General features: G+C 42.3%; 1 protein-coding gene across 1 annotated transcript in view; it reads left to right on the top strand.

Annotated features, from left to right (window-relative positions):
• CARD14 (caspase recruitment domain family member 14) overlaps positions 1 to 12,038 on the top strand; it is a 170,691-nt gene that overhangs the window by 138,686 nt on the left and 19,967 nt on the right. The window lies entirely within an intron of this gene.

Raw genomic sequence — 12,038 nt, forward strand, 5'->3', positions numbered from 1 at the left:
TTCTGTTATGTGTGATCAGTCCACGGGTCATCATTACTTCTGGGATACCAATACCAAAGCAAAAGTACACGGATGACGGGAGGGATAGGCAGGCTCATTATACAGAAGGAACCACTGCCTGAAGAACCTTTCTCCCAAAAATAGCCTCCGAAGAAGCAAAAGTGTCAAATTTGTAAAATTTGGAAAAAGTATGAAGCGAAGACCAAGTTGCAGCCTTGCAAATCTGTTCGACAGAGGCCTCATTCTTAAAGGCCCAAGTGGAAGCCACAGCTCTAGTGGAGTGAGCTGTAATTCTTTCAGGAGGCTGCTGTCCAGCAGTCTCATAGGCTAAACGTATTATGCTACGAAGCCAAAAGGAGAGAGAGGTAGCAGAAGCTTTTTGACCTCTCCTCTGTCCAGAATAAACGACAAACAGGGAAGAAGTTTGGCGAAAATCTTTAGTTGCCTGCAAGTAGAACTTGAGGGCACGAACTACATCCAGATTGTGTAGAAGACGTTCCTTCTTTGAAGAAGGATTTGGACACAAGGATGGAACAACAATCTCTTGATTGATGTTCCTGTTAGTGACTACCTTAGGTAAGAACCCAGGTTTAGTACGCAGAACTACCTTGTCTGAGTGAAAAATCAGATAAGGAGAATCACAATGTAAGGCTGATAACTCAGAGACTCTTCGAGCCGAGGAAATAGCCATTAAAAACAGAACTTTCCAAGATAACAATTTTATATCAATGGAATGAAGGGGTTCAAACGGAACACCCTGTAAAACGTTAAGAACTAAGTTTAAACTCCATGGCGGAGCAACAGCTTTAAACACAGGCTTGATCCTAGCTAAAGCCTGACAAAAGGTCTGGACGTCTGGATTTTCTGACAGACGCCTGTGTAACAAGATGGACAGAGCTGAAATCTGTCCCTTTAATGAACTAGCTGATAAACCCTTTTCTAAACCTTCTTGTAGAAAAGACAATATCCTAGCGATCCTAACCTTACTCCAGGAGTAACCTTTGGATTCGCACCAGTATAGGTATTTACGCCATATTTTATGGTAAATCTTTCTAGTAACAGGCTTCCTAGCCTGTATCAGGGTATCAATAACCGACTCAGAAAAACCACGTTTTGATAAAATCAAGCGTTCAATTTCCAAGCAGTCAGCTTCAGAGAAGTTAGATTTTGATGTTTGAATGGACCCTGTATCAGAAGGTCCTGTCTTCGAGGTAGAGACCAAGGCGGACAGGATGACATGTCCACTAGATCTGCATACCAAGTCCTGCGTGGCCATGCAGGCGCTATTAGAATCACTGATGCTCTCTCCTGTTTGATTTTGGCAATCAATCGAGGAAGCAGCGGGAAGGGTGGAAACACATAAGCCATCCCGAAGTTCCAAGGTGCTGTCAAAGCATCTATCAGAACCGCTCCCGGATCCCTGGATCTGGACCCGTAGCGAGGAAGTTTGGCGTTCTGGCGAGACGCCATGAGATCTATCTCTGGTTTGCCCCAACGTCGAAGTATTTGGGCAAAGACCTCCGGATGAAGTTCCCACTCCCCCGGATGAAGAGTCTGGCGACTCAAGAAATCCGCCTCCCAGTTCTCCACTCCCGGGATGTGGATTGCTGACAGGTGGCAAGAGTGAGACTCTGCCCAGCGAATTATCTTTGATACTTCTATCATTGCTAGGGAGCTTCTTGTCCCTCCTTGATGGTTGATGTAAGCTACAGTCGTGATGTTGTCCGACTGAAACCTGATGAACCCCCGAGTCTTTAACTGGGGCCAAGCTAGAAGGGCATTGAGAACTGCTCTCAATTCCAGAATGTTTATTGGCAGGAGACTTTCCTCCTGACTCCATTGTCCCTGAGCCTTCAGAGAATTCCAGACAGCGCCCCAACCTAGAAGGCTGGTGTCTGTTGTTACAATTGTCCAGTCCGGCCTGCTGAACGGCATCCCCCTGGACAGATGTGGCCGAGAAAGCCACCATAGAAGAGAGTTTCTGGTCTCTTGATCCAGATTCAGAGTGGGGGACAAATCTGAGTAATCCCCATTCCACTGACTCAGCATGCACAATTGCAGCGGTCTGAGATGTAGGCGTGCAAAGGGAACTATGTCCATTGCTGCTACCATTAAGCCGATCACCTCCATGCATTGAGCTACTGACGGGAGTTGAATGGAATGAAGGACACGGCATGCATTTAGAAGCTTTGTTAATCTGTCTTCTGTCAGATAAATCTTCATTTCTACAGAATCTATAAGAGTCCCCAAGAATGGAACTCTTGTGAGAGGAAAGAGAGAACTCTTCTTTTCGTTCACTTTCCATCCATGCGACCTTAGAAATGCCAGAACTAACTCTGTATGAGACTTGGCAGTTTGAAAGCTTGAAGCTTGTATTAGAATGTCGTCTAGGTACGGAGCTACCGAAATCCCTCGCGGTCTTAGTACCGCCAGAAGGGCCCCCAGAACCTTTGTGAAGATTCTTGGAGCCGTAGCCAATCCGAATGGAAGAGCTACAAACTGGTAGTGCCTGTCTAAGAAGGCAAACCTTAGATACCGGTGATGATCTTTGTGGATCGGTATGTGAAGGTAAGCATCTTTTAAATCCACTGTGGTCATGTACTGACCCTTTTGGATCATGGGTAAGATTGTCCGAATAGTTTCCATTTTGAACGATGGAACTCTTAGGAATTTGTTTAGAATCTTTAAATCTAAGATTGGCCTGAAAGTTCCCTCTTTTTTGGGAACCACAAACAGGTTTGAGTAGAACCCTTGTCCTTGTTCCGACCGCGGAACCGGATGGATCACTCCCATTAATAACAGATCTTGTACACAGCGTAGAAACGCTTCTTTCTTTATCTGGTTTGTTGACAACCTTGACAGATGAAATCTCCCTCTTGGGGGAGATAATTTGAAGTCTAGAAGGTATCCCTGAGATATGATCTCTAGTGCCCAGGGATCCTGAACATCTCTTGCCCAGGCCTGGGCGAAGAGAGAAAGTCTGCCCCCCACTAGATCCGGTCCCGGATCGGGGGCTCTCGGTTCATGCCGTCTTTGGGGCAGCAGCAGGTTTCCTGGCCTGCTTGCTCTTGTTCCAGGACTGGTTAGGCTTCCAGCCTTGCCTGTAACGAGCAACAGCTCCTTCCTGTTTTGGTGCAGTGGAGGTTGATGCTGCTCCTGTTTTGAAATTCCGAAAGGGACGAAAATTAGACTGTCTAGCCTTAGCTTTGGCTTTGTCTTGAGGTAGGGCGTGGCCCTTACCTCCTGTAATGTCAGCGATAATTTCTTTCAAACCGGGCCCAAATAAAGACTGCCCCTTGAAAGGTATATTAAGTAATTTGGACTTAGAAGTAACATCAGCTGACCAGGATTTTAGCCACAGCGCCCTACGTGCCTGTATGGCGAATCCTGAGTTCTTAGCCGTAAGTTTGGTTAAATGTACTACGGCCTCCGAAATGAATGAATTAGCTAGTTTAAGGACTCTAAGCCTGTCCGTAATGTCGTCTATCGTAGATGAACTAAGGTTCTCTTCCAGAGACTCAATCCAAAATGCTGCCGCAGCCGTAATCGGCGCGATACATGCAAGGGGTTGCAATATAAAACCTTGTTGAACAAACATTTTCTTAAGGTAACCCTCTAATTTTTTATCCATTGGATCTGAAAAAGCACAGCTATCCTCCACCGGGATAGTGGTACGCTTAGCTAAAGTAGAAACTGCTCCCTCCACCTTAGGGACCGTTTGCCATAAGTCCCGTGTGGTAGCGTCTATTGGAAACATTTTTCTAAATATCGGAGGGGGTGAGAACGGCACACCGGGTCTATCCCACTCCTTAGTAACAATTTCAGTTAGTCTCTTAGGTATAGGAAAAACGTCAGTACTCGCCGGTACCGCAAAGTATTTATCCAACCTACACAGTTTCTCTGGTATTGCAACGGTGTTACAATCATTGAGAGCTGCTAAGACCTCCCCTAGTAATACACGGAGGTTCTCCAATTTAAATTTAAAATTTGAAATATCTGAATCCAATCTGTTTGGATCAGAACCGTCACCCACAGAATGAAGCTCTCCGTCCTCATGCTCTGCAAGCTGTGACGCAGTATCAGACATGGCCCTAGTATTATCAGCGCACTCTGTTCTCACCCCAGAGTGATCACGCTTGCCTCTTAGTTCTGGTAATTTAGACAAAACTTCAGTCATAACAGTAGCCATATCTTGTAATGTTATCTGTAATGGCCGCCCAGATGTACTAGGCGCCATAATATCACGCACCTCCCGGGCGGGAGATGCAGGTACTGCCGCGTGAGGCGAGTTAGTCGGCATAACTCTCCCCTCGCTGTTTGGTGAAATTTGTTCACATTGTACAGATTGACTTTTATTTAAAGTAGCATCAATACAGTTAGTACATAAATTTCTATTGGGCTCCACCTTGGCATTGGAACAAATGACACAGATATCTTCCTCTGAGTCAGACATGTTTAACACACTAGCAATAAACTTGCAACTTGGTTATAATCTTTTTTAGCAAAAACGTACTGTGCCTCAAAGAGGTACTAAACGATTAAATGACAGTTGAAATAATGAACTGAAAAACAGTTATAGCATCAAACTTTAAAACAACACAACTTTTAGCAAAGGTTTGTTCCCATTAGTAAAATAACATTAATTAAATTTGACATAAAAATTACAGAGCAACGTTTTTATTCACAGTCAATATATAATTCTCACAGCTCTGCTGAGAGAATCTACCTCCCTCCAAAGAAGTTTGAAGACCCCTGAGATCTGTCAGAGATGAACCGGATCATGCAGGAAATATAAGAGTAACTGACTGGAATTTTTTGATGCGTAGCAAAGGGGGCAAAAAACGGCCCCTCCCTCACACACACAGCAGTGAAGAGAAACGAAACTGTCACAATTAAAAGCAAACAACTGCCAAGTGGAAAATAATGCCCAAATATTTATTCACTCAGTACCTCAGCAATGTAAACGATTCTACATTCCAGCAAAAACGTTTAACATGATAAATACTTTTTAAAAGGATTAGTGACTTTTAACAGAGTAGTTCCGGTGAAATACCATCCCCAGAATACTGAAGTGTATACATACATGTCATTATAACGGTATGGCAGGATTTTCTCATCAATTCCATTCAGAAAATAAAAACTGCTACATACCTCAATGCAGATTCATCTGCCCGCTGTCCCCTGATCTGAAGCTTTTACCTCCCTCAGATGGCCGAGAACAGCAATATGATCTTAACTACTCCGGTTAAAATCATAGTAAAAAACTCTGGCAGATTCTTCCTCAAACTCTGCCAGAGAAGTAATAACACGCTCCGGTGCTATTGTAAAATAACAAACTTTTGATTGAAGTCATAAAAACTAAGTATAATCACCATAGTCCTCTCACACATCCTATCTAGTCGTTGGGTGCAAGAGAATGACTGGGACTGACGTAGAGGGGAGGAGCTATATGCAACTCTGCTGGGTGAATCCTCTTGCATTTCCTGTTGGGGAGGAGTTATATCCCAGAAGTAATGATGACCCGTGGACTGATCACACATAACAGAAGAAATGACACATCTTTGTGTTTGCTTGTTAAAGTTTGTTTCCGAAAATCTTCCACACACTGGGTGCATCCCTAAACATTAAGTGCTAGATTACAAATGGAGTGCTAATTTATACCGCACCTTCAAAAGAGGCAAATTTGCCCGTTTACGGGCGCGCAATAAATAACCAGCCATAAGCACTTGAAAAATTAACCAGAGATTAGATTAGAAGTCAGACCTTTGGTTAATTTTTTAAATGTCCCCCAAAATAAAGTGTGAGGTCCCTTTTTCTAAAAATAAAATAAAATGTAGCATTTTTTAATTTATTTTTTAAAAACCGAACTAAGCAGTTTTTGGGGGGCTAAAGCTGGTGGGTGGGCGTTGTTAGGAAAAAAAAGGCACTGAAAAGTGCTGTTACATTGTTCCCAGTAAATATATATATGTATTTGTTTAGATACATATATATTTATATGTTAATATGTGTATATACACATTAACACATAAATATAAATGTATATATTCATTTACATATATATTTAAAATAGCTGCACATCGCATCGCTACTTACCCACTAGCTGCGGTAGTTCTTAAGCTGTTGGAACCTATGGAAGCACACTTGTGAGCGCAATGCTTCCGAGCATTGGGAGGTGGCGTTCACATTACACCTCGCTTGTAATACCAATACCATACTTGCGTGCGCTTGTATTACTAAATTGAGCGCAAATATCTCTTTCGAAAAAGCAATATTTTGCACTCAACTTGGAATCTGGCCATAAATACACAAAGAGTAACAAACCTACACATATATCCTTTAAGGTAAACATTAAATATTAATGATATCTTACTAAAAAGGAGAGAGAAAAATATTAGAGAATACAATAATCCTCTAAAAAAGAAAGGGAATAAAAACGGCACACATATGAGGTGATTTTAACAATTTATGAAACTCATATAGCATGTACAAAAGAAGTTTGCCCAAACATGCCCTGCCATCTCAAAAATAGAGCAAAAACATGCAACCACACCACTATATACAAATTAAAACCAGAACTACATCTCATATCAGTATAATACAAGCCTGTATCATTAAATCACACAATTAGTACCATTTCCTGTATCGGAAAGCTAAGAAAAACAAAACAGGTAGCGCTCTAGTATATCACTTATACATGCAGAGGTAAAGTAACACCACAGAGCTGCATACATATGTGAGATATATAGCTTTTTAACAACTTTATTTTTCAAATTTTTTCTCAGGGTAAACCCGATCAACATCACATAGCATTACACAATTATATTCATTCCTTGACATAACAGTGTATATCACAGTATAGACTTTTCAATGCGGCTGGGTCCGATCAAAGTTCATAAAGTCTTTTCTTGAGCCATGTGAGGCGGTCAGGCCCCTTTTCATACTTAGAACAGTTATAACAAAACATAACCTCAACAACAAAAAGAAAAAGAAAAATAACTAAAAATAATATAAAATAAAATAAAATAAGGAGAATAAGATAACAATAAGAATAAAGTAAATAATTAGTTAGGTAAGAGATAATGGCAATCCGCATCAAAGAGATCACTGACATTGTAAGATTATGTATTTCGAGGTATATTAGAAACTCGCTCCTAGGCACTAACCGCACATTGGTGAATTCTTCATCACCCATGTAAGTCTCATCCTGCGTCAATCATGACTGTGCGTGTGCAGGTCTGTTACATAGTCTGCTATATTGAAAAACCTTGAACATTCCTAAAATCAGAGGCAGTATTGCCAATAATTAACACCGGGTACAAAATATGAGACATAAAGCAATCTAGGTACCTTCACTATGTAAGTGTAATGGAATTGATATTCAGGCTTCTGCTACGGCGGATGGCTGTGGCCCCCATTCATGGGTCTCCTCACTGGACCAAGAGTCCCTCAGGTCAGTCAGTCGTGGTCAGTTTAAGGGTCAGAGTCGGATTCTGAGGTGTACCAGCGTCCACGCAAGTTTTCAGTCAGCATAAACACAGAGTGTTTAAAGGGACGTAATACTTTTTTCCTAAGGCCCTTCGGTAGGTACATAAGGTATGCGTCCCACTTGTTCATAAATGATTTAATTCTAGCATCTTGGTCACTCTGTGTGTCTGCAAGTTCTACCAGGAATTGTTGGTATAGGGCATGAATTAGTTTTTTGAAGGGGGGTTCCCTATTTTTAACCCAGTATTGCAGGATCAATCTCCTAGCCATGAGCACTACGAGGTTAAAGAACCTCTGGTGGTTGGAGGATGGAGAGGTGTCTTGGAAGAGGAACACACTAGTTACCGTTAAAGTTATATCTGTTGTAAGTACTTTTGACAGCCAAAATTTGGTCTTGCCCCAAAATCTCCGTAGTTTCGGGCAGTCCCACACTAGGTGTACTAAGTCTGGGGTATGAGCTGAGCATTTAGGGCATTCATCTATAGCATCTTGAACCCATTTGGATCTGATGTGAGGTGTTATGTATGCATGATGCAGGAATTTAGTTTGCGTTTCTCGTAGGCTCTCTGAAAGGGTGGCTACTCTTACCCTAGTTATGCTCTGTGTGATATGTTCTTCCATTACTTCAGGGATCCTTTGGTCTTGCCATTTAGTAGTGATGTCATGCAGTGTTTGTGGTTCATGATGTGCAACTATCAGTTTGTAAATGGGGGATATGGAGTGTTGTCCTTGAGCTGCCATGTTGCAAAGGGAAGCAATCTTAGTTATGTCCAGGGAAGCTAAACCTTCTGTCAGTGGGCTTTGCACATAATGTCTACTCTGGAAATAAGCGAATCTGTGTGTGATAGGGAGGGCATACTGCGTTCGTAGGTCGTTGAAGGGGTGTATCTGCTGTGTCAGGGGGTTAATCAGTTGCGCTACCGTGGTCAAACCCTTTTGTTCCCAGTGTTGAAAGACAGTTGTGGTATACCCTGGAATGAAGTTGGGGTTCCCTTGGAGCGGTAAGTATTTGCTAAATATGAACTTTATTCCCCATGTTTTGCATAGCTTGGCCCAGGCTCTCAGCGGATCTCTGAAAAGTATGTTTTGCTTTATGTGTGGGGGGAGTGTCGCCATCGATGTGTGTGGCAGGAAGGCCGGGTGTATGGGTGTCAGGAGTTCTCTTTCCACAGGAGGAGAGAAGTAATCGGATTGTGTCAGCCACCCCACCACTATCTTAGATAGAGATGCCCAGTTGTACCATTGAAGATTAGGGAGACCAAGTCCGCCCGCCCCAACTGGCATTGCCAGATGGAGTCTATTAATTCTCGGTTTCCTGTGTTGCCAGATAAATTTGCCAAACAGAGCCGACAAGTTGCCGAGATCTCTTTTGGTCAGTAAAAGAGGTAGCATCTGTAGGGGATAAAGTAATTTTGGTAGTATAATCATTTTCAGGAGTTGGGTTCTACCCGTCAGTGAGAGAGGTAGATTTCTCCAGCCTGTCATCTGATTTTGAATGTGAGTTATTGTTTTGCCTATATTTAGGTGGTACAATTTGTTCACATCGATATTGAGATGTATTCCCAGGTATGTGAAGGTGCCCTTAGTTATTTTAAAATCAATGCCCTGCAGTTGTGTTTTATTTGTATTACGTAGCCATGTTAATTCGGACTTGTCTATGTTGATTTTATAACCGGAAACATTACCGAATAGTTCTAAGATGTGTAATATTTCAGGTAGGTTAATATGTGGATTGGGGACATATAATAGGAGGTCATCAGCATATAAAGATAAGTGTACTGTCTGTCTGTGAATTTTTAGACCCTCACTGTGTTGGCGGATGTAGCATGCCAGGGGTTCAATTGCCAGGTTGAAGAGTAGTGGGGACAGGGGGCATCCCTGTCTGGTTCCCCTTTCTAAGCGGAATGAGGGAGATATTTGACCATTAATGAGTATGGAAGCTGAGGGTGAAGTGTATAGTTGTTGGAGTGCTTGCAGGAATTGCCCATGTATGCCAAACTGTTCCAGAGAGGTATAGAGGTGGTCCCATTCTATTCTATCGAACGCTTTTTCGGCGTCAATGGCGAGTAAACATGCATCTACAGTGGGTTTTTGGTGTTCTGTATAATATGAGTTGCAGTAGTGAGCTATGATAGCTAATGTTTTCCTAATGTTAATTACTCAGGATCGATTCTTAATGAAGCCAGTTTGGTCTGGGTGCACCAGATCTGGCAGTATGTTTGCCAACCTGCTTGCCAAGATTTTGGTATATAATTTGTAATCGCTGTTAAGCAGAGATATCGGTCTGTATGAGGAGGTTAATGTATGGTCTCTGTTTGGCTTTGGTAGAATACATATGTTAGCATCTGTAAACCTTGCATCTGGGGTAGATGTTCCTAACAGGTAACTAGTGTAGGTGGAAGCTAGTACTGGGGCTATATCGGTGCTAAGGATCTTATAATATTCGATAGGAAGGGAGTCTGGTCCTGCAGCCTTTCCTATTTTTGAGGTGCCAATGGCCTTCAGCACTTCCTGTATATGTATGGGCGAGTTAAGATTATCTCTCTGTGTTTCAGTTAGTTGGGGTATGGTAACCTTACTCCAAAATGTGTGCTTGTCTTCTGCTTTTATGTTTTGACTGGTGTATAGTGATTTGTAGTATGTTGTGAATTCCTTCATTATATCTTTGGTGTCCGTCTTAAGGTGTGTCCCAGATTTGATTGCTGTTATGATGGATTTAGGTGTGTGTAATTTCACCAAGTTTGCCAGAAGTCTGCCAGCCTTATTCCCATGTCTATAAAACCTCCCCTGTCGATGTATATTAAACTTATGGTCTAGGATCTGCAAGTGTGAGTCTCTCTCTTTCTTGGCATCATAGTATTTCTGACGATTCAGTGTTGTAGGGTTAGTTAGGTATGTATTGTATGCCTCAGTCAAGTTACAAAGGAGTTGTGTGGTGACTTTCGCTTGTGACTTAGTGTGATTTGACGTGTAGGCTGTGATTCTTCCCCTAATAACCGCTTTAGAGGCATGCCAAAACAAGTCAGGGTTGGCTCTGTGTTGGTTGTTGTCAGAAGTGTATTCTAGCCAGAAGGCCTTCAGGTGTTGGCGGAAATCTGCATTAGTGTATAGATATGAAGGGAACCTCCAAGCTCTTTGGAAAGGAGGCAGTTTGCATGGCTGTAAAGTTAGTTTTATGGGAGCATGGTCTGAAATTGTGATTGGGAGGATAGAACTGTCTAGTATATTAGGAGCAAGTTGAGGAGATGTGAGGAAGTAGTCAATGCGTGAGAAAGTATGATGAGTCTTAGAGACACAGGTATAATCCCTGTAGTCTGGGTGTCTGGACCTCCAGAGGTCATGTAGTCCCAGCCCTTCCCTGAAAGTCGATATTATTTGTATTTCTTTTTTATGTTTGGGGTGTGATCTTTGCTGTGTAAGAGGAAGTGTTGGGTCCGGGAATCTATCTAATGGAAGTGCTTGCGCCATGTTAAAATCCCCTCCCACTATCACTGGGGAATCTGAGTGTAGGGCAATGAGTGATTGAAGAGACGCCCAGAACATCTGATCGGAATGATTGGGGCCATATACATTACATAACTGATACTTATTTGCGTCAACATGAAAAAGTTACTGGCAAGTTTTTGCGTATTAGGATGGCCACCCCACATTTCCTGCCCTCCGAAGGGGAGTAAAAAATGCGCCCCACCCACCTTATTTTTAATTTTTCGTGTTCCTCAGCCGTGAGGTGCGTTTCTTGCAATAGAGCAATATCAGCATGTAATGAGTTAAGAAATTGGATGATTTTGCTCCTCTTGGCTGGGGAAGTTATGCCCCCCACATTCCAAGATACTATCTTAAGGTTTGTGGCCATGGAAGGGATTGATGGAATATTTGGGATGATGCATCTGTGTGGAGGTACAAGGGGCAAATAGTGCTAGAAATAGGGGCTGTAACCAAGGTGTGGATAGTATCCTGAGGGAAAAGGTGAGGGAGTGTAGTGGTAACTTTTTTGTGATCTGTTGTGTGATATGGAAGAGAAGAGGACTCACATACAGTATCGATGAGAAGTGATCAGTCAATGAATTCGTCATTGGTCGGAATCTCCATTTGCAGTTAGCCCATCCGCCGAGCTCAGCCCTTAAGTATTCCACTAGAGTAGAGGGAAAAATAAAGTTAAAGTATACAATGGTACGTGTTTTATAAACGAAAGATGATATCGGTACAGCATATTATGAGGGCTATTTAGAATACAATGGGAAATGGTTAGGTAACTTGGCTTGATGGCATCAGGGCCAAATATATGGTCAGTATGTAGATTACCCAAAAATGGAAAAAGGTATGCAAAATAAATAAAATAAATCATTAAAAAAACAAGAACAACAACAACAACAACAACAACAGTTTGTAATAACTTATGTTCTAAAGAGGTGGGGGCTCCAGGAGTGTATAGAGCAGCTCTCTTTAGGGACCACTCCTGTGTCCATTTCCAAGGTGTGACCCCACCAGCGAGTGGAGGATCTTCAGCTTGGGGGACCTCTCGTTTCATGTAAACCATCATTTTGAAAAAGAAA

Source organism: Bombina bombina, chromosome 1, assembly GCF_027579735.1.
Source record: "Bombina bombina isolate aBomBom1 chromosome 1, aBomBom1.pri, whole genome shotgun sequence".
Lineage (NCBI taxonomy): Eukaryota > Metazoa > Chordata > Amphibia > Anura > Bombinatoridae > Bombina > Bombina bombina.